Source organism: Camelus bactrianus, chromosome 28 (genome assembly GCF_048773025.1).
Source record: "Camelus bactrianus isolate YW-2024 breed Bactrian camel chromosome 28, ASM4877302v1, whole genome shotgun sequence".
Classification (NCBI taxonomy): Eukaryota; Metazoa; Chordata; class Mammalia; order Artiodactyla; family Camelidae; genus Camelus; species Camelus bactrianus.
Genome location: NC_133566.1, coordinates 21,912,531 through 21,936,249, shown reverse-complemented (window position 1 = coordinate 21,936,249; position 23,719 = coordinate 21,912,531). Strand labels below are relative to the sequence as shown.

Below are 23,719 nucleotides of genomic sequence, written 5' to 3'. Positions count from 1 at the left end.
TGTCCTTCAGACAGACCTTGTGAGCACAGGCGGATCCCACGACAGCTCGTCGACCGCAGCTAAAGCGAAGCTAGTCCTCCGCACAGAAGGGAGGACGCCTTCCTTGCAGGCGGCGCACTGAGAGCTTTTGCATGTCTTATTTAACCATCCCAGCAGCCCAGTCAGGGATCTGTTATTGACTTCTTTATCTAGATGGAGGAGTGGCAGTCCGATGAGTTTCCAAATTAATTCAGCGGGCGAGATGCATAGAAATAAGAGCAGACACTCCAGGAAGGCTCACTGCATGCAATGCTCACTTTTTCAAATTATCCATCCCTGAGAGGGGTGGGTTCTGAGCGGGCTCTGGCAGGTAGTTTGAAGCATTGTTCTCGGAAATGCATACATTGTATTCACAAGGAAGAAACTCTTTGCTGACACATCATTACGAGTGATCCGGCTACTAAAATGCTCACCAGAAGGAGGGCCATTGGGACGCAGATGTTTGATTGAGGGAGAACTAAACTAAGACACAATCATCTCAAGATAAAGAAGAAAGAAATACTATGAAAGTCACTGCAGTCTTTGCTCATTTAAGTATTTGTTGACTTGACACCGCTGTGGATATTCAGTTAGTTGCTCAGTGCTTGTGTTCGCGGAGGGCCCAGTTCACGGGGAGCGGGAACTACACGAGGCACCGCAACAGCGCTTTGCTCACAGAGAGCTTCTCCACCAGCGTTATACTTGCCTGGGGCTTAAAATAACATGACTTCCTTCCCTGGTTTACTCTCATAATGGTCTCAGTGCATTTTCAAATGATAACTCACTGGGGTTTCCGACTGGCCCCTGAGTTTCTCTAGGCAAGTGTTTAACGGTGCACTAAACCCCTGGCCTCCTTGGCAAAAATAAATGTGCACACAGACACCCCCCCAAGTGGAATATCAGGGAACACGGCACAGTACCTTCTCCAGCCCTCTTAGGGATTTACAATGTTCATGATCTCGCTGGAAGTTCTGAGAAGTCCTGGCGTTGAGAAACCCATTTCCCAAAGTTAATTGATTTCAGGCCCCTTCGGATGGTCCCAGTGGAGGAAAACTGCCTGGTCTGAGTATTATCAAGGCCCATGATCCCAGAGGACTCCGAGCTCACTTTTCTGTTTAAGACGTTACTTCTCTTCTCTCAAGCATCTGATGGTTATCCCCACGGGATGGATTTTTACCAAAAGTTTAGACCTACACCTGGCCAAGAGTCTACACCTGCTTGCTTTTGCTTTTGCAAACTGGTTACCTTTACCCTTGTTTTTGCTTAACTTTGCTTTGAACGCCTGTGTATCAGTCAGGGAGCTGGTTCCAGATGTTGTTTGTGATATTGCGGGTTCCACGTGCGAGGTTTCTCCTGGCTCTTTTCCCAACCCCTTGAGGACTGCCTTCCTCAGGATCCCTTACGTTTTCTCACTGACGTTTCTGCTCCTACTTACTTACAAGTATTGCAATAAAATTCTGTTATTTCAGTGAGCAGGCTTACAGGTTTAACATGCACATGTCCTTTCAAGGATACTACAGTTAACATCACCTCTTTGCACTGAACTCAGAAATTTGGGTTTTAATTTAATCATCTCCATCCTGTATTGCACATTATTTCCTAGTCAACAGTTTGTTTTTTTTTGTTTTTTTGTTTTTTTTTAGATTTACCCATACATTTTATAACTTTTTTTTTTAAACCAAGTTCAAGTTGGTACTGCTTGCTGCATGTCAGGTGAATAAATCCAGAGATGAGGTGTTGGGGTGAGGAATACAGTGACTTTACTCAGAAAGCCAGCAGACTGAGAAGATGATGGACTAATGTCCCAAAGAGCCATCTCACCGAACTTAGGATTCGGGCTTCTTTCAGACTAAAAGGGGCGGGGTGTGGTTGGTTGTTGCACACTTCTTGGTGTTGGAATCCTTTGTTCTTACAGCTGTTCGCCTAGGCCAGGCCATGATGTTCTTGTAAACTTCCAGCAAGGCAATTGTTATTCTCTGCTCTGCAACTTTTTATCTCTATATGAATGATGGAGAAGCGTTACACTCTTGAAGGTCAGAGCCTAGAGGATGGGCTATCCTGTGTATTTCAGCCTATAGGCAACATTCTTGACTTGTAGCAAAAACAGTAGAACACAAAGGTTAAATTAAAGGAAACATCTTATGTGGGGTCAGATTTGTTCTTCCCTGTTATAATTTCAATGATCCTCTTTGCCTCCGGTGTTTTAGTTCTTCTGATTCAGTGTTTAACTTCCTTCTCAATATACATCCTTTTTTTTTTTAATTGAAATAGAGTCAATTACAACGTGTCAGTCTCTGGTGTACAGCACAGTGTTCCAGTCATGCACATACATACATGTATTTGTTTTCATATTTTTTTCCATTAAAGGTAATTACAAGATCAATATACATTTTTTATAAGTTACTTATTGAAGATTATTACATGAAAACTTAGTTTTCTCCTGGTAAGTTTACACTGGGAATTATTGTCTCTCAATATTTTGAAAGAATATTTTATTGTGTTTCAGCTTATGTGGCTGCTGTTGAGCTGCTGCAATTGTAACTCCGTTCCAGAAACATCTCCATGTAGGAACAGAATTCTAGTAAGTTTTCCAAGATTCTCAGCCCTGCTGTACACACATTGTGTTACCCCTCCCCTTAGGCTCCACAGGTTCTGGGACTAGGATGGGGTAACATGCTGATCGTTAGGGTTGCCTTCCATGGTAAAGTTGAAGGAATTTTGCAAACATGATTAAGGTGACAAGTAGGGTGATTTTAAGGTAAAGAAAAGGGAGATTAATCCTATGTGAGATGAACTGAGTGAAGTGAAAGTCCACAAAAGATGTACTGGAACCTTCTGAAGAGAGAGATATCCTTCTGTTGGCCTGAATGAAGCAAAAAGCCATTTGTGAACTGGGTATGGTGAGGGCAGTTCTCATGAGCTGAGGCCCGCAGTCCTGTAGCTGGATGGAACTGAATTCTGCGGACAGCATGAATGAACTTGAAGGAGGACCCCAAGATCCAGGTGAGGAGACCCCTTGCTGACAACTTAATTGCATCCTTCTGAGACCTAACCAAAAGATAAAGTTAGGCTTTGCCCAGAGCCGTAGCCATAGAAACTGTGAGATGATGTGAGCTGTTCATGGTCATTTGTTACTTTGCAATTTAAAAAATGAATAAATTACATTTTCTATCTTGCACCTTGAAAATCTTCTTTTTTAAAATAAAGTTCTGCAGTTTCATTACAAATGCCTAAATGTGGACCTGGTGGTATTTGTTTTATTTGAACATATTGTGCTTCCTGAATCTGAGTACTTCTATTTTCCATAAATTATGAAAAAGCCTCAGCCATTTTCAAATATGATATCTTCTTTATTCTTATTCTTTTTTTCCTGAACATTAGGCATTTTAAACCTTCTCATTGTATTCTCTGTTCCTCTTAATATCATTTTTATTTGCCTCATTTTATCATTCTAACTTATTCTGGGTACATTTTTTAAATTTAATATCCAGTTTACTAAATCTTCAGCTTGTGCTAATGCAATATTTAAGGAATTCATTAATGTTTTAAAGTTTCAAAGACTTTGTTTTTTATTTCTAGAAATTCTAATAGGTGCTTTTTCCAAGTACGCCTATCTATCTAATGGTGGATTTTTTTCCTTTATCTTTTATGTCCTACTTTAATTTATTAAATCATTGTAAATGTAATTATTGTATATTCTGTATCTGGTAATTACTTACGATTTTTTTTCAAGTTTACTTTTACTCAGTGTAGCTTCTGTCTACTCATTTATGTTGGTTTGTTGGCGGGGTTTTAGTTTTGTACTTTGAACTCGTGTTGGATGGTATTTAGCTTGGAGAATCTTAAGTGCTCTACACCAAATGTGACCTGATTGATTTGTCTTTATTTCTTTTTTTTTTAAACCCCTTGGTTGTGGTATGGTTCCTGTAGAGTAAACTATACATATTTCAAACGTACAATTTGATGAATTTTGATAGATGTAGACACCAGTGAGCCCACCACCACAATCAAGATTGCTAACATTTCCATCCCTCCCCAAGAGGTGCAAGTTTTGAATTCCCAATTTATCCCTTCCCACCTCCTTTACCCCCTAGTAACCATAAGTTTGCTCTCTGTGTCTGTGAGTCTGTTTCTGTTTTGTAGATAAGTTCATTTGTGTCCTTTTTTTAGATTCCACATATAAGCAATATCATATGGTATTTTTCTTTCTCTTTCTGGCTTACTTCACTTAGAATGACAATCTCCACGTCCATCTACGTTGCTGAAAATGGCATTATTTTATTCTTTTTTATGGCTGAGTAGTATTCCATTGTATAAATATACCACAACTTTTTTATCCAGTCCTCTGCCTAGGTTGCTTTGGTCTCTTTTTATGTGACAATTCAGTGTGTTGGATCCTTAATCATGCACTTAGGTGAGGGAAGTCAGGCCTGGGTTTATAACTTCTCTGGAGAAAATGCTATTATTTGATTTTTCCTTATTAGAGTCTGAGTTAAGATCTTCAAGCTCCCTTCTCCCCTCTCTCTATGTTGAGATTGCATTTCTCATTCTATGTGTCAAGCATGCTGGTTTACAGGGTCCTACTTCTACATCCCCATTTCACACAAAAACTAATATTTATCTCCTGTCATTTTGAGGCCATTTAAGGTAAACCTCTCGGTGGCATATGGAGCTGGGTGCATATCCTTGGAGCAGCCAGAGCTTTAGTTTAACCACTCTGGTTTCCATTCTCCTTTGAATGATGGCTCTGAGAGAGTTCCCTAGTTTTCCTATTTCCTCAGATCTTCATTTTAAAGTAGTTCTATTTCTTTAGCATTTCACAGTTATTTTTAGAGAAAAAAAATTTTTTTCTAATGATCCATTTTGCTATTCTTTTTTTTTTTTTTTTTTGAAACAGATTTTTAGGCCACTTAGACTAATGTATTATCCCATCATTGAGTTCTCTTACTTCTAGTGATGCCACCATTTATTGAAATTTGGTGTGTGGCAGGCGGTTTGCTAAACATTTTCATGCATTATTTGACTTCACTTACAAAAAACTTACTGATTTAAAAAAATTATTTACAATTTATAGTGAAGACAAATGAATCTCTGAGAGGTAATGGGACCTACATATGTTCACGTGCTAATGAAACAGTTGCAAAATCAGAATGCAAATCAAGTTTTGTTTTGTTTTTAACTTCATAGCCCATTTGTTTCTACTGCATGGTATTTCCTCTCAGTAACTTTGGTACCAAATTGTTACTCAGCTTATTCTTAATTGCTGATAATGCCAGGCTCCCTGTTTCTCCAGATAACTCATTCCATATGGATGATAATTAATATACTATTAAACTCCTATTGGTAATCCTTCTTTCCTCAACTATTGGGGAGTCAAAATGCATTTTCAGGTTTTTGTTTTAGTTTGAAACTTTGAGTTCATACCATGTGAACACTTTAATATCCCAGACCTGTTGAATCTTTTTTATTTCTTCTTTTATTCCTCATATAAAATTTTTATGATTTCCTTTTCCTCCTTCTGGTTATTCTTCTCTAAATGAGTCCCAGTTAATCTGATATCACTTGAAGAAAAATGTGTCAAGAATTGAATATGATTCCCTAGGTATGAGCTGAAGAGTGATGTGTGGATTTGACTGACATTTCTTGAATCTAAGTTCCTTTAGTCACCATGTGGGAGGACTCTTTTAGAAAATTACATTTACCACTCTTTTTTTTTTCCTCTACATTTAGTCTGTATCTCTGTTTTCTTCCCCAATGGAGCCAGCTCATATTCCAAAGTTCACCAATAAATCGCATGTCTTATAGCTAGAGACTATCTGTGCCTTATTGAGACATTTTAACATTTTGGTAGATAAATGGCAAGACAAACTTTGGATGAATGTCACGCTAAAATTATGATTTGTTCTATGATGCAAAGTTGTGGCTTAATCTGTCATTTGTTTATGTCAGGGTAGATTAAGACCGTCTTTGAGTCGAAGCTTGGCTCTGGGTTATTAGCAAAGAAGGACTTGGCAGAGAGGACTCCTGAGGTGCTTTGCCAGTTCACTAGGTGGGCGGTGGTGACAGCTGGACTTCAGTCAGTGTGACTTCATATTTGTGGAATGCTTGGGTGGAGATAATCAACAAGTAGTTTTATATTTAACTCTGAAGTTCAGGAGAGAGATGTGAACTGAACTCCTAGACTTGAAAGTTCTTAGTATTTAGGAACTCTTTCCTATTACCTCTGCAACAAATCACCACAAACTTAGTGGCTCCAAACTACATGACCTCACTGTATTTCTGTTCTGGAGGCCATAAGTTTGGAGTCAGTTTTACTGAGCTAAAATACAGGTGTTGGCAGGGCTGCATCCCTCAGGAGGCTCTAGAGGAGGAGGCATTGCTTTCCCTTTTCCAGCCTCTAGAAGCTGCCTACACTCCTTAACTGGTGGCCCCTCGTGTCCTCGTCAAAGCCAGCAGCAAGGCATTTATTCTCCTTTCTGATTTCTGATTCTGTCCTTACGTCTTCTCTGTCTCGGACCCTCCTGTCTCCCACGAGGCCCTTGTGATACACTCGGCCCACTCAGATAATCCAGGATGAGCTCCCTGTTTCAGGACCTTTAATTTACTGCATCTGTAAAGCCCGTTTTGCTGTGTAAGGTAACATATTAGCAGGTTCTGGAGATTAAGCCATTGTTCAGCCTACCACAGTGGGGAACTGGTACTGTGGGACTAGGATAGCCCACAGGGAGCATGTGCAGACCAGTGAGACAGGAGTGAGAAGATGATGATGCGGGAATCACTGGCCTGTACCGAGCAATAGAAGAAAAAAGTCTAACAGAGGATCATAAGCGAGAACAGGAAGGTTGGAAGGAGCTATGAGATTAGGGTCCGGCTAAACACAAGGCCAAAGGAGGGGAGAGTTTTGAAGAGGAGAAGGTCGCCCAGACTGCTGATTCTTCAAAGATGTTAAACAGGAAGAATGCTGTTGTTTGACACATTTGTCCACTGAAAGGTTCCTGAGAGTTCATGAAGGATTTTATGTTTGAACTTCTGTTACAGAAGCCAAAGTCACAGCACATTTTCAAAGCATTTCCTTGAAAAAAAAATTAAAAATTTAGAACGCTCTGACACTTATAGACTTCTAACTTCGCAACTTGAAACATCTGAACTATTCGGCACCACTCATTCCCTCCAACAGCATGTGTAACGGCAAGTCCTCGGTATCAGAGGCTCTCTCGCTTAAACTGCCGCTCCGTCGCAGGGTCGGTGGCTGCGTGACCTGTGCAGCACGCTGAACCTTTCCAAACACTTACTCAGTTTTCTGCCCTGAAAGCTGGGATAATAACTTTGATTTGCAGAGTGACTATTAGTAATCAGATGAGAACAACACAAAATACCTGGCACACAGTAACTCTTCAATAAATCATACTTAATATTATTACTACCACTTTGGAAGATATATTATATATGTGTGTATATATATATATCACACACACACTTTGTCTCCCCCTCCCTCCAAATATACATATACACACACATATCTATCTATCATCTATCATCTATCTGTCTATATATACACAGAGAAAGAGAACCACAAATAATAACTATTATAATTTCAAGTTGTTCCCAATTTCAGATCAGAAGTAGGGCCAGCAAAATATGTGCATGCCCTAAGAGGCTTTCATTCAGGTCAAGACTTCATCTCCCAATTAACACACTCTCCCTCTGGGAATAGAATGTCAAGCAAAATGGAATTATTCTTGCTTTCTCTCATCAGCAGTGGCGTCGGCCACTGTCAGGCTCCCGGCAGATAAGGACTCAGGGTTGCTCTGCTCGACACTTAAGTCCTGATCGGCACGTGTCCGCCAGCCACTGAAATAGATCACTCCAGGATCCGTCTTTGCAGCTTCGTTCCTCACGGCTTCCCACGATGAGGGATATTCTGGCCACAGAGGGAGAACCCCTGTGTATGGCAGGGTTTTTCATGCTTCTAGACTTTTCTCCTCCCAATCAGGAACGCTTGTTCCATCTACCGACCTTTGAGAGTCCACATGACCTTCACAGACCAGCTCAAATGCTCCTCCTCCTCCTCACTGAAGGCTTTTCACAGCTTCCGTACGGAACTTATTGTTCCTTCCTAAGCACTTTGCACAGCACTCTGCTGCACCTCTGTGTAACAGCAGCTTGTTTTAGCTTTGGATTTAAGCTCGTGGTTTCTATGTATTGTGTCTCCATTGATGCATCCGATTTCTGTCCAGTCAGAAACCAGTTCTTTCAGCAGGACATCTGTCCCCAAGCCTGGCAGAGTGAGAACTATACGGCAGAAGCTCAGCAGTGGTCCTTCTCCTGGTATTTATTGTTTGATGAATACTTGTTAAAATAGCAACTTTTCCTACTAATGAAAAGTGTTGCTCTGAGGGCAACAAGAGGCGAGAACTGCTCTCGTTTGGCTTTAGAACAAGGCAGCTGAGTAAGCCAGAGGGTTAATTCATCAGTGGGATAATCAGAATGGCTGTATACACAGATGCATTTTGCAAAAGGCAGAAATAGATTTGTCGTTTCACTCTGTTTTCGCCAGGACTCCGGTGGCATCGAAGAAAGCAGGTGAAACTAATTTAATGTTCTATTTAAATCTTTCAGGGATTTTTATTTGCCCAAAGCAAAATATCTCATTCAATAAAGGCATGTCAGGCCCTCAATGCATGGTAGCCAGGTGAAAAATTTGCCTGAATAGATAATGAGGCTTCCAGTCCCGGAGTTTGCCATAGATCAGCGCTGGTTCACTGGGGAGGGAGAAAGGACTGGGTTTGGAATCAGTAATAGCACTCAGTTCTTCCCTGGCCCTGACACCTCTGGAGCACAAAACTCCTTGCAAATGAGTTTCTCAAAAAAAAATCTCATTACAGATTTTTTTGTTTGCATCTGAATGAGATGAAACCAAGGTCTGGGCCTACTCAGAGTCTCACAGAATCTGACTCCAACATATGCGTAACACGCATTTTTGATTAGAGACCTGACAGATTTGCAAGTGAAATGTTCTCTGGCCTGACTCAGGAAGTGGCTTTCACGAGGTACCACGCTTATATGGGAGACAGAACCTGTTCAGTTCAGCAGAACACTTCGGTTTGTCTGATGCAGATGATCCAAAAGGCATCTGCTCATAGAAATTAGAAAAATGCACTGGTGATTACTCTGTTTCTACGTACACTGTGGTGAACAAAGGGGGGTCTCATGACCTAATAACAACGTGCACTTGGGGACGTCTGGTCCAAGGCCAATGCTTGGGGTGAAGTATTGCATTTCTGATATAAGGCCAAAGGCAAAAAAAGACGAGCTCAGGAGTTGAAAGGACTAGACCACTTGTAAATATGGTACCATGCAGAATAATTTATTATTGAAGTACAGTCAGTTACAATGTGTCAGTTTCTAGTGTGCAGCATATATAGCCATAGCATATATATATATACACACATATATATATATATATACATATATTCATTTTCATATTCTTTTCCATTAAAGGCTATTATATGATATTGAATGTAGTTCCCTCTGCTTTATAGAAGAAATTTATTTTTATCTGTTTTTATATATAGTAGTTATCATTATTTTTAAAAAATTTTAACACCTTTATTGTGGTATGGCTTCTGTACAGTAAATTACACATATTTCAGATATACAATTGGATGAATGTTTATAGATGTAGACACCTATGAAACCACCACCACAATCAAGACGGCTAACATTTCCATCCCTCCCCAAGAGGTGCACTTTTTGAATTCCCAATTTGTCCCTTCCCATCTCCTTTACCTGCTGGTAACGATGAGTTTGTTCTCTATGGCTGTGAGTCTGTTTCTGTTTCGTAGATAATGTCTGTCGATAGGTGAATGGATAAACAAGATGTGGTGTATACACACACACACACACACACACACACACACACACACACAATGGAATATTACTCAGCCATGAAAACACAATACCATTTGCAGCAACATGGATGAAACTGGAGACTGTCATTCTAAGTGAAGTAAGCCAGAAAGAGAAAGAAAAATGCCATGTGATAATTGCTTATATGTGGAGTCTATAGTGGTTATCATTCACAAATCTCAAACTCCCAAATTTATCCCTTCTCACCCCCTTTCCCCCAGTAACTATAAGATTCTGAAAAGGTTTTAAATCTCCTTCCATTGGCAACCCTGGCGGTGGTGGGCAAGAAACACTTGGCACATGGAAGTGAAGTTACATAAGAAGGTTTACACTAAAGATGTAGACGTTTGTGTCGCCAATACAGGTATCAGAGTAGAAGCAACGCGTGGATGAGTTCCATCAGGAAAATAATGTAGAAAGAGGAGGAGGAGCCACCAGGACTATCTACATATCTTTTGGTGGAAAGAAAAACTAAGAGAGAAAGAGCAGTCAGAGAGCAAGCAAGCCTCGGGAGGGAGTTTAAGAGAGTGGGCGACCTTAAGCATTAGTTACAATAGAAACGTCAAGGAAGATCGAGACTCAGGAAAGCCCCATTGGACTGGAACTACTGGAAATTAAGTTTCTGTATCGGGGGATGTTACTCTGGTCGGGACAGGAACAGACTAGCATGAAGTCAGGAGGGAGTGAGAAGGAGGTGGTGCAGGCAGCTTAGCAGCTGGAAATTTCGAGAATTTTATTATTCGGGGAAAAGAAACAGATGGGATGGTAGCTTGAGGGTTGAGCTGGGATTCAAAAACCCACTTGTTTGGTAAAATTTCTCGGTACCACGTTCATTGTCAAAGGCCCTCTTAAAGGCTGTGTCTTACCCGTGGTTGAGTCCTAGAGAGAAAATCTGAATTCTGGGCAACTATGTAAATCTCAGTGGCCTCCGTGTTTGTCATTGGAAAATGGGGGTGCCAGTCCTTGCTTTTTCAGGGCATGTTGTAAAAGTTCCAGGAAATACAAAATCATTATTTTAAACCACAAAACTTATATAAATTGTGGTATTACTATCATCATGACCCACAACATATTGTTTTAAAGAGTCCGACACAAAAAGCTTCATAATATTCATATTTCAAAACATTTTAGTAGCAAGTAATTCTGTAAGTAACAATTTGAGATTAAATTAAGGACATAGAAACAGGTATTTCAACAAATCCTTTCTCAACCCTCTTTAAGGCATGATGAGATGAGTATAGTTTTGTTTATTTTATAGATGGGAAAAACATCTTTGTGATGTGAACTGGTATTCTCAGGTTCACTGAGCCAGTTAGAAGTCAACGTTCAGAATTCAAACCTGTGGTATAAAATTAAAATCCAGCAACAGCTTAATCAAATCCTAACACTTGTCTGTTTCCCCAAATTTTCTTCTATGTTTCAACAGGAAACTTGGTAAAATAACTGTTTGATTTGAGTGGGCATGTCGGCTAAAATGACTACTTGTGTAATTATGAGCTGAATTCAGAATCGAGGAAGAAATCTTCAACGAATTGAAAGATCCCCAGGGCTCTTCTGGGTCTGATTCTTTTTAGATCGTCTGTGTATCGCTTGTGGAAACGAGCATCAGAAATCCTACATGAACTGTGTTAATACCAATCTTACTGTAAATGGACTTCACCACCTAAATCCTGTTTCTCATTAAAATGCTCCAGGCTTCCTCCTCGCCGCTCCAAGGTGGGTGTGCTGAAGGCTGGCGGATCTTATCAACTAGCTGGGTCCTGTTCCCCCACCGAGTACCCTCAGGTACGTAAGGACGTGCCATTAGTAAGTGGGTACTCGTGTACTTCAGAGTACCAACGTGAAGGCAATTTAGCATTATCTTCACTACTATCTAATAACTGAAACTCTATTTTTTGCTGGGAGGCAGGAAGAAGAAAAGTGACAAGGGAAACGATTTATTCCAACACAAGACCTGCTGATTCCTTCGGGCGGGAGAGGTGGTGCAGCGCCGTGGTTCGGACCCGGCTTTCAGCCTGGGCCCTGCCACTTAACCAGCAGTGGGATTTTGGCGTCAGTGCTCTGTGCCTTGGTTTCGGAATTATTAAATGTAGAAGAGTTATATTAAGCCCTAGCACATAGAAAGCCCTATGTGTATTATCTATCATTGTTGTGAATATTAATATTTTACTTCCAGAGTTATTGTGAAGGTCTCTCTTTTGAATTTTGTCTCTTTACAAATAGCCAAAGAGTATACTGTCATCCAGATAAATTAAATTTTTAACTCCATTTAGTACCAAAATAAGGCTCTTTTGAGACAAGTATAAACTCCAGAAAAGAGAACTAGACCTTCTTCCAAGCAGAAGAGTTTCTCCGGTTGTAAGCCACTGACTCATTTCTTCGTATTTATTTGACATTTATTGAGTGTCTGTTACATGCTTGTTGCCCTGTGTGTGTGAGACGACAGCCATCAATTCCTCCTTCACTATTCGTGCAGGTCGCTCCTCACATCAAAGCAGGAGTCTGTTTCACCTCCCACTGAAGCTGGCTGACCTTGCTTTCACAAATAAAATGTAGCAGAAGGGATGTCATGCCAGTTCCTCTTAGCTTTTAAAATAACTGCCAGCTTCTGCTTCCTCTCTTTTGGAAACCAGTGTCCACGGAAGATGTTCAGCTAAGCCGAGACTCGTGTACCCTGAGAAAGTGCCAGTCAGACATGTAGAGAGAGGGGCCCATCCAGCCCCTCCTGGATCCAGCCATCCCAGGCACGTGAAGGAAGGTGCGAGCCACCACCCCCAACCCTCTGGGGCACCACGTGGCGTGCGTGGATCTGCCCAGCCCACACTGCAGACTTGCGAGAAGTATTTAATTATTGCCTTTAAACCACTGAAATTTCGGGGCGGGGGGAGGTGTTGTAAAGCAGCAGTGAGGAACCAGGACGATGCTTTTAGCTCAGCAGCGGTAGCTCAAGGGTGGCATCCCCAGCTCTGAAGACGGAGTTGCAGCTAAGAGGTGAGATGAGATGAAGCCAATAGAAACCAGACAGGGAGTACGTTCATTTTCATGTCTGGCTCTCATGAAGGCAGGTCCAGACACTCAAATTTATCAATATATCCAGAGATTAATCGTTCATATAAATCAGGATGCCGATTTATTAATATATTATGCCATGTAAACTGGAATATATTCCAGTCAGCAAATTTACCCTCTATTCAGCAAGCTAAACTAAAAGGGCCAATTTATCATCAGGACATTGCACGGTGGGCATGAAACCCAGCAGGAGCGTTAGCCCGTTGCTCTTCACGGCAGAGATCGCAGAACTGGGATATGTCAGCAGGACGGTGCCAGACGCGCACGGACACATTTGAGCCACCTGTTCTCCCTCTTGAAGGCTTCATGCTGCCCACTGCTTCTGGTTAGCGGTCTTCTTCCGGACAGTGTGCCCATCAACTGACAATGATGGGGTTAGCGCTCCACCCCCACCCCACCCAAATTACTAGGACTGTGTTAGAATGATTGACCCAGATACATTCTCTTGAAACAAAACCAGCAACACTTCCACAGTGCTGGGTGCTCTTAAAATTCCTGAGCCTCCGATTCCCGGCTGGTTCTTAGGGTGACCCGTCCACGTTTTTGTGAGCTTGGCTATCACTGTGTTATCTCGGCTGCGTGTTCTACAGCAGGTGCCTCTACGCATATTCCCAGTTGCCTCTACTACTGTTTGTGATAAGATTGCCTGAAAGGTGTCCCTCTTGCCTGGACACCAAACTACCCTGCTGATGTACTTTTTTTTTTTTTTCCGAGGATGACTTCACTTTTTCTCATATTCATAACCCAAGGTTCTATTTTAAGGACTTGTCACTTGTCCTTCTCGACATGCATCTCCTGACACTGAGCTCATCACAATAATATCTGTGTAAGCAGCGTCTATGTCGAAGACTTTCAGGTCTGTCTGTTCATCCCTCACCACTTTGCCAGTTCCAGCCCAGCCAGACAACTTCCTCGGAGATTTTACTTGCATTTTATAATCAACACACCAAATGTGGAATTCCCCTATATTCCCCTCAGCATCTCCACAAAGCTTTTCTTTTCTTTATTTTCCATTTAATAGGACGGCCTTTTTAAAAAACTGAGCATTCTAGGTTTAAAAACAGTTTTTTTAGTTCTTTTTTTTTTTTTTCCTCTACCTATTACCCAAGTCTTCTAGACTTGGTCTCGGAATTGCTGCTCAAATCTCTCTCTTCCATTTTCAGCATCAGCATCCCAGCTGGAGTTACATTACTTCTCTCCTAGGACTGTGGCCACATATCCTTAAATTTTCTCTCTCTTGCCTTTTCAATCTCTAATTGATTCTATGCAGACTGCCAGACGGCTCTTCTCAGCCACTCTTACTGATTAAAATCCAGCAAGGCTCTTCTTGGTTTACCAGATGAAACTCACATTCTTCAGTTTGACTTTCCAGGCCTTCTACAAACATTTAATCTCCTTACTCTCGTATGTAATACCCCGTATTCTGAGGAAATTGGAATCTGGTGGTGTTTACTAAACACATCACATTTTTTTTCCAGTTCCTCTCTCCTTACAAAGTTCCCTGTCTCATCTTCCCACCTGAAGAGTAACAGTGTCTACCTTTGAGGCACACTGCAAATGCAGGCTCTTCTGTACATTTTTTTCCCATAATTCTTCCCACGCTCTCTTTTTTGAATATTTGTAGCAGTTTGCGTAGATCTCTTACAGCATTGCTTCCAGCTGTGGTCGTCTGTGCACAGGTTTACCCAATCTTTCCCACCAGGCTCTAGTCTCTTTGAAGGAAGTAGCTGTGGCTTCTTCAGTGCTATAGTCTTAATGAATTGCACACTGCCTGGCACACTGTAGAAGCTTCATAATATTTTTAAACTTGGAATAGATCAGAGTTAAGCGGCCCACATGGGGATCAAGTCTATGACCTCAGTCTCATTATCACTGAAGCCTGGCCACAAGAAAAATATTAAAAAGTGGCAAACATTCTTGTTATATTTAAGCTTTAATTAAAGTCCATTTAATTCTCAAGACATGTTCCAGTTGAGTGACCCTGAAGAAGAATAGAGATTGTCCTCCATTCATTAACAGAGCAGGGATAAACCAAGTTCCTCTAGGAATTTCCATTTGAAAACAGTCCGTATTTGCCCAGACTAAGAACAGAGATAAGTGGCTAGAGACAGAGTCGTGGGTAGTTATAAAGTTTTTTGACGTTTAATGCATTTGGTTAACCAGGAACGTTACTTCCTACGTTAGCCCTGCTTTACGGACTGGAGAGGATTAAAAAAAAAAAAATCAAAACATAAGATCGCTATTCTCAAAGATGTTTATTTCATATACATGAATTGATATATGATGTTTCTTTCATATGTATGTTTATATATGAAAGACAGATATTTATTTCATATATATGAATATATACACATACATATATAATATGCAAATACATATATGCATATATAATATATAAATGAATATGTAAAGGGAAACACAAGTACACACACACACACACACGTGTATATATTTGTGTATTTTTGTTCTTCACCGACTGCACTTTCTCGGCCGCTTGCTGTTTACTGTTCATGACCTGCTCATACGTCCTCTCTGCCGTAAAGTGGCTACTCTTTTATACCCGGATTGTTCCATCCATGACACTGCAGGTCAGGGATCGGCAGTGCTTTTCTCCAAAGGGTTAGGTAGTAAATCTTTTAGTCCTGGATGAAAAATCTGGTCTAGGGGGCCACACACGGTCTCCATCAAAACGATGCGGCTCTGTCCGGCGACGGGAAGGCAGCCACGGGTCGGTGTGTCTGCAACCACAGTTGCACAAAGCAGCCTGCACTGGCCCACAGGGCCCGCTCATCCGGATTATCTGTGGACTCCGAGGCTTTCTCCAGCCAGGAATTCTTCCAGATTTGTCTTCATCTGACGTGAGCTCCTCGTTGACTTTTTTACTTCTTTGGCAAAGTTGTAAAACTTCTTTGACGTTAGCACTGAAAGAAGCAGGGGAGAGACATCGGAGACTAAAAACGCTGAGGGAAATTAGATGTTTGATCCAGGGCACTGTGGCAGGAGAGTTGGAACACCGAGGAAGGGGGCTGTGTCTGCCAAATGAAATCTTTTTCTAGTTCTTTCTTGGGGATCCAGAGAGCCTTGGGTCAAACCCAGGCGCTTCCGAACACAGTGCAACTTTCTTATTCATTACGGGTAAAAATAACCACTGACATAAAAAAGAAATGAGCAACAGAGTTGATTTAATGCCCCCTGAACCTCCAGTGTTAGAAGTAAACCCTCTGAGCAAGAAGAAGTCAGATGCGGAAAAGGCTGTGACACAGAACGCCTTTTTCCTTTTTGTGAATCTCGCAGCTCTGAGCAGGCTTAACCTTCCAGGTCGCAGATATGCGAGAAAGGCAACCCAAGACGCAGGCTGCCCGGACTGCTCTGAGCCGCAGGGACCCTCGCGTGGATTTCCGAGGTCAAGGTGCCTGTCACAGGGGATTTTCCTCCCCAGAGCCTCCCGGGGCCGACCGGGATATGCAGCTGTGTGTCATATCACTGACTGTTTACCAGGGCCAAAGCCAGCAGGACCAAAAGCTGGCAAAGCATCTGATACTCATTTAATCCTTAAACCTTAAGTTTTAATTGTCCTCATCTTGACACGATCTTTTTTTTTTTTTTTTTTTTTCACTTTTTGGAATAAACTCCTCCTAAATTCCTATCTTTCTACCCAGAATTTCTCCCAGGTGAAACTAACTTAGTAGCATCAGGCCTCACAACTGGTTAATTTTTACTTGTGTGCATGGAATTCATTTTATTCGAAGGTCAATATTATAAGTTAAAGCTTTGAATGAATCCTTAAGTTCTAGTTGATCAGATTTCTTCTGGATTCATGGTTACCTTCATTCTTGTTGTTAAAAGAATGCACACCATTTCAAGGCCTGTGCATTTTTTTTTTAATCCAATTTTGTTTTTCTCTGTCTCCACAAGGTCTTTCTTTCTCTTTAGTTCCCAGCAACCTGCACCCTTTTCCTCAAATTTAATAATTTAAGTGCATGATGTTGGCCCCCTCCCGCATACACGTCTGGTGATCAGTATTTACCATTTGTGTTAGAAATTAACTGCTTACCACACCTATTTCCCTTTCTTCCCGGGCACAGAGGCAGATTTTATTTCCCAGTTACTCTCTGTTTGATACAACCATACGACAGAGGCCACCGAAATGTGCTGGAAATGATGGTTCTCCCTTTCAGACCTGTTCTAACAGACCTCGCTTACCATCCTCTTTCTTTTCTGCCCACTGGCTAGAAGTAAAAGACTCAGATGCCCTAAACGATGGTAGGACCGTGAGATGGAAAGAAAGTAGGCCTGTAAATCACCACGTGGAAGGCTGCACACTGAACATGTTCATTGGGCTGTTAGTTGAGCAAGAAATTAAAATTTTGTATGGCAAACAACTAAATTTCTGGGAAATTATCTGTTACAGCGCTGGCATTGCCTTAACTCACATACCACGCAGAACTATTACCCATTATTTCCAAGACACTGTCACTGTTTCTTCCTCTGTTACCATGTTCTCTTCATAGTTGGAACAACTTGATCCCCAGTGAGAGGGGTTTCAAAACACAAAGCAGTAAAATGTTGCAGTCACTTTCCTTCCTTGTCGTTTTGACAGCAAACCTGAAAGGCGGTTACTGTTTATCCTTATTCTTCAGAGGAAGACAAGGCTACCCAAGAAGTTAAGTGGATTTTCAAACTCACGCAGCTAATGACGGAAAGACCAGCTCTCAAATACAATTTGGTCTGGTCCCAAAGCTCAGGCTTCTCACATTATGTTATCTCTTCTGTCATGTCCCAGAACCTCTAAAGAGCCTTCAGTGTTACCACAATTCCAATAATCTCCTTTTCAACCTGCAATGAATACAGAGTTTCCAGGGAGCCATTTATGGCCTGCAGTGTCCATAAGACACTTAAGGACGGAAAGGTAATAGAAGGGCCAAGAAAAAATTTTTCCTAACATTTGTTAATAACGTCCCTTAGATAAATTCCAAGAAGTCTGGTCATACAGTTTTCTGCACTCAAGAGGTTTTGCTGGGATTCCACCAAGGGACCCAGTCCAACGAGAACATGGTAAAACTTCTAAACCCAAAATGTGGAATTTAAGATAAAACTCCACTGATTTGAAAGAAGTCATTAAATAGTCTTCTTAATGTGAAAACATCATAAATCATGAGTTTCAGGGAGTGAAGTGACACTTGGCATTGTGATCCACACCATCTGTATATTTATAAATGGGACAAGAGTGACATGCCTCTCCTTTGTAGAATGCCTCTGTGCCCTACCTAGCACCTTTCCCCTGCCGTGGCTGTCGCCGCCCATCGCCTTGTGATGTTCAGTGAGGAAGCTGCTTTTATTCCAAATGAAAGAGAGATTTAAATCATTGAATCTCAGCTAAACTAACGGTAAAGCCAATTGACCACTGAATAATTCCAGGATTTGGACATTTATATTGAGTTTCTACTATGTGTCAGCTGTAAATTTGATTAACATCCCTTTATATTACCTCGACTTTTATTTAAATATTTACTGCTCCCTGACTGTTCACCAAGTACTGTTCTTTGTGCACACTAGAATGCAGCCGCGAATGAGGTGGACGATGTTCTTGCTTTGAGGGTGCCTATGGCAACCTTTTAAAAATAACATGTTCATTACTCTACTGCAGATGATGACTGAGGATTACAAAAGGTAAAAAGCTTATCCAAGCTCACATAGCTGAATTTAGACAGGCTATAATTCAAAGGCATGGTCATTTGTTGTGAAGTCAGTGATAAACCTATTACCCAGAATGTGACAAGGTTCAAAATACAAGAAATACATAGAAAATGTCCCAGTCTAATTAGGATTGGGTAATAATCTAATTAAGGAGATAGTACTTATAATATGTCAAACACATGAAAATAACTCGGGAGTATAATTTAGGGAAAAACCATTGTAGTCAAAGATAAGTCCTTAAGTAGTTTTGTGATGAAGCAGAAGAAAAAGGGGGTCAGGAAGGTTTCCATAGAGAATTCCCCTCTACTCGGGGGCCATCACCACCCTTTCAGGGCTGGGGTCTGATCCCAAGTTGCTGGATCATAAGCCTTGTGGGTTGAGCCCAAGCCAGCTCTGGTCTCTTTAAGTGTGTTTTTTTTCTCCCCTCTCTCTGCACTGGGACCTTTTTGCAGAGGTGGGGAGGAGTGCTGAAGCAACCTGGGCCTTTGCGGGCTCCTGGCTTGTATCCGCTCCAATGCGCTGCCTGTGCAGACACCCTCAGCTCTTCCCCTCACTCTGCTCAGATGCAGCCTTGAGTGCAAGTTTCCTTTGTCCCTCATAGCTGATCACTTCCCTGTCCTCTGCCACCCCTGCCTTATTGTGTAGCCGCACTGCAGGGCAGGGCAGGCCTGTGTGGACTCTTGGCATAGATTGAGGCATGAACTTTAATAAATTTTAGATGTTTGAAATCATAGCCAGCATCTTTTCCTACCACAGTGGTATAAAACTGTAAATCAATTATAATAGGAATTCTGGAAAATCACGTGAAGACTGACCACCTTGCTCTTGAACAACCAATCGAGCAAAGAAGAAAGGGAAAAAGAATCAAAAATTATCTTGAGTCAAATGAAAATATAATGCGATTAAACATCTACATTAAGAAGAAAATCAAATACATATTTAAATTTATACCTCTAAGAACTAGGAAAAGACCAAATGAAGCCCCAAGTTAGTAGAAGTAAAGAAATAAAGATCAGAGTGGAAATAAATGATATAGACACTAAACATATAATAGCCTTTTTTAAATTGATTAATCGTTAGCTAATCTAAGAAAAAAAGAGATGACTGTAAAAAATAAAATCAGAAATGAAACAATACAACTGGTAACACAATATCGCAGATAAAAAGAAACTGTAGTGAACAATTATGCACCAAAAATTGGAAAACCTAGAAGAAGTGAATACATTCTTTTAAAAGTTGGATACTAGAAACATCCAACCCACCAAGACTGAATTATGACAACATAGAAAATCTGAGCATACCTATGACTATTTAGGAGATTGAATCAATAATCAAAAAACTCTCTGTGAGCTACTATATATAAAAATAAAATTTAAAAAAAAAGTTTCTTTTGTATAGCACAGGGAACTGTGTGCAATATCTTATAATAACCTTTCATGGAAAAAATGAAAACAAATAAATGTATATATGTGCATGACTGGGATATTGTGCTGTATACCAGAGAAAGACACATTGTAATTGACTGTACTTCAATAAAAAAAAAAAAAAAAAAAAAAAAACCTAAGAAACAAAATACCTCTCAATACAGAAAATCCCCCATATGGTTTTATTGGAGAAATCTACTAAACTTCTAAAGAAGAATTAATACCAATCCTTCTAAAACACTCCAGAAAAATTGAAGAGTAGAAAACACTTCCAAACTCATTTAATGATGGAATCATTCCCCTGATCCCCAAATCTGGCAAGGACACTATAAGAAAAGAAAATTACAGGGCAAAATTCCTGATGAACATAGATGCAAAATTTCTCAATAGAGTATTAGCAAACCAAATTGAATAGTACATTAAAAGGACCACACACCACGATGAAGAGGGATGTATTCCAAGGATGCAAGACGGTTCAACAGCCACAGAATCAATCAGCATGCTACACCACATTAACAAAATAAAAGGTAAAGATTATACGACCACCTCAAAAGATGCAGAAAAAACACTGACAAAATTTAACATCCTTTCATGATGAAAACTCTTGACAAACTGGATATAGAAGGAACGGACCTCAACCTAATAAAGGCCATCTATGACAAGTCCACAGCTAACATCACACTCAGCAGGGAAAAGCTAAAAGCCCTTCCTCTAAGATGAGGAACAAGGCAAGAATGCCCATTTTCTCCACTTTTATTCAAAATCCCCCATATGGTTTTATTGGAGAATTCTACTATGCAAAATAGTACTGGAGGTTCTAGCCAGAGGAATTAGACAAGAAAAAGAAATAAAAGTAACACAAATTGAAATTAAATGAACTCCATTGGCAGATGACATGACCTTACATACAGAAAACCCCAAATAAAGACTCTACCCAGAAACTGTTAGAACTAATATGCAAATCAAGTAAGACTGCACGATACAAAATCAATATGCAAAAATCAGCTGTATTTTTTCTATGCTCTCAACAAAGTATTGGAAGGAAAAATTAAGAAATCGATCCCAAACACAGTAGATCAAAAAGAGTAAAACACTGAAGACTGTATTTAACCAAAGAGTTGAAAGATCTGCACACTGAGAACTACAAAACACCGACTAAATAAACTGAAGGAGATGCAAATCAATGTAAAGATATTAGAACACCTAGGAGAACTTGGATCATGTCCCTAAGTCCCAGCCCTCCTGGCTGGGTCTGTGGGTTCTGACCATGACACCTGTCTGAAAGCTTTTCCTTGTAACCACCTGGGAACTCTTTTCTACTTCTCTGTCAGCAGTCCTGGGCATCAACTATCTCTCTCCTTCCTCGAGGCCAGGGGTCTCCCAAATTTTTATGAAAAGGGCTGGATAAATATTTTAGTTGACGAGAGTCCTACATCTCTATCATGGCTACTCAACTCTGCCATTGTGTCCCAAGGACAGCCGTGGAGAATACATAAATTATGGGCATGGCTGTGTTCTAATAAAGCTTCATTTACACATCAGAGGGTGTGCAGGAGTCGTCTGTGTGCTTCGTTTCATTTCTGGATCTCTGTCCTAGGCCACTGGCAGGCTCTTCCTTTAGTTTCCTTGATTCTTGTGGGATCCGCACGATCTCAGGGGTGGCCCACCAGGACCACTAATTGTGCCACAGGTGTGACATATGCCACAGACAAGAAGAAAAAAAAAGATTTCATTTTAATTTTTTTCCCCATGAATCTCAGAAACAACACTTAGGATGTATCTCGACCTTGTTTTTCTGCATTAATAAGCAACTCAGCCTCCTGCTCCCAGGGTGAGGATACGTCGGGAACATAAGCACAGGCTGTCACTGCTGTTAGGGGGACACCATGCACAGTGAGTGTGCTGCACACTTGCAGGGCGGTCTCACGATTGCCTTTCTATCTGGCAGCAGGTGGAGTTTCAGGTTTCTCATCACTGAGAGAAGAATGTAGTCCCCATCTCAGATCAGAGAAAGCCCCCTAGGAATAAACCCTGACTGTGCTGCTGGCGTTTCGGGAAGAGAGAAGCAGGTCCCAGCTGAGAGAATGGAATTACTGACCTCTTCTCGCTGATACTAACCACTAACATATAAAATAGATAAACACGTTTCTACTGTAGAGCACAGGGAACTATATTCAATATCTTGTAGTAACTTATAATGAAAAAGAATATGGAAATGAATATATGGATGTAAATGAATGACTGAACTCCTATGCCGTCCACCAGAAACTGACACAACATTGTAAATTGACTAGACTTCAGTAAGAAACAAAACCAAAACCCCAAACCAAAAACAAACAAAAATCAAACCAAAGAAAACAACAACAAAAAAGAGTTAATGACAGAGCCAAGACCTGCCCCTCCTCAAATCCAGAGCCAACCCTGATGGCTCTGCCTTGGTCCCATGAGTGCTGGCCTGTTGAGGGACCACACCCTACTGCTTAATCTTTTCTCTTTCTCCTACGTATCCAACTCCTTCCTCTGAACTGAACTGTTACCTTTAAGCCCACTTTAAGTCTCTCCAAGCAATACGGAAACCAAACCAAACCAACCCTTCATCTCTTCCTTTTCCCCATGTCTTTACTTCCCCTTGTCCACACTGGTTGTCCACTCCGCCCTTCTAATCTGCTTTCCAGGCTCAGCTTTCCACTAGACCAAGTCTTGTTAAAGTCACCTGTGACATACAGGTTGCTGAATTCAGTAAGCGTTTTTCTCTCCTCAGTTCACTTGATTCTGGACCGCACTTGCTACAGCTGACCTCTCCTTCTTTCTTAAAATACTCTGCTTCCTGAGTTTCCACGACAAGCCTCTCCCTGAATTTCCTCTTGCTCACGGCCCTGTTGACTGCTGCGTTTTCTCGTCTTCACCAGCTGAGCGCTATGACGCTCTTACTTCCTGCTAAACACTAGGCAAATAATAGGATATAATTAGGTCTGGAAGAAAGTCTGTAGCGTTGCTGTGTTAAAGAAGTGGCCTGGAGCGGTCCCTGGCCCCTTACTCCTTCCTGCACTGCAGCTCTTAACAGTAGCATCTTGGTTTTGAATTATGAACCTGTGGTCTTTTTTCAGTAATATCAGTGGAGCCCAAAGGAAACTTTCTACTCGCTTAATCTTTATCTGACTCTTCCCTCGCCTAAACCTTAAATCTCACTCAGTTTATGTGTTTCTCTCATCTTTGACACATTTGTTGGGACCAGTTCCAGATTATGTAGGTCCCGTCCCCTTATCTTGACTTTAGGACACAACTGGCAATTGAAGAATAATTTGTTTTATTTTATTTTATTTATTTAATGGAGGTACTGGGAATTGAACCCAGGACCTCGTGCCTACCAAGCATGCACTCTACCACTGAGCTATACCCTCCCCCCCGACTTGAAGAATAATTTCAAGCCAAAGGCTTTCGTAATAGCAGGTCACGCAAATGGCTCTAATGGATTCAAGTGAGTGCTCAGAGAATAGGTTCCATGAGAGGAAAGGGCTCTTACTAAACTGTTAATATGGGAGGCAAAGGGGTCCAACATCCCAGAATATGGGCTCGGGGGGCAGTGGCTTGTGTGGGGGTGT

At 41.1% G+C, this 23,719-nt stretch overlaps 1 non-coding gene across 1 annotated transcript; it reads right to left on the bottom strand.

The window, feature by feature from the left end:
- Positions 1-23,446: 23,446 nt before the first annotated feature.
- Positions 23,447-23,519, bottom strand: TRNAT-GGU (transfer RNA threonine (anticodon GGU)). The gene has a single exon. It is a non-coding gene; the product is annotated as a tRNA-Thr (tRNA).
- Positions 23,520-23,719: the final 200 nt, after the last annotated feature.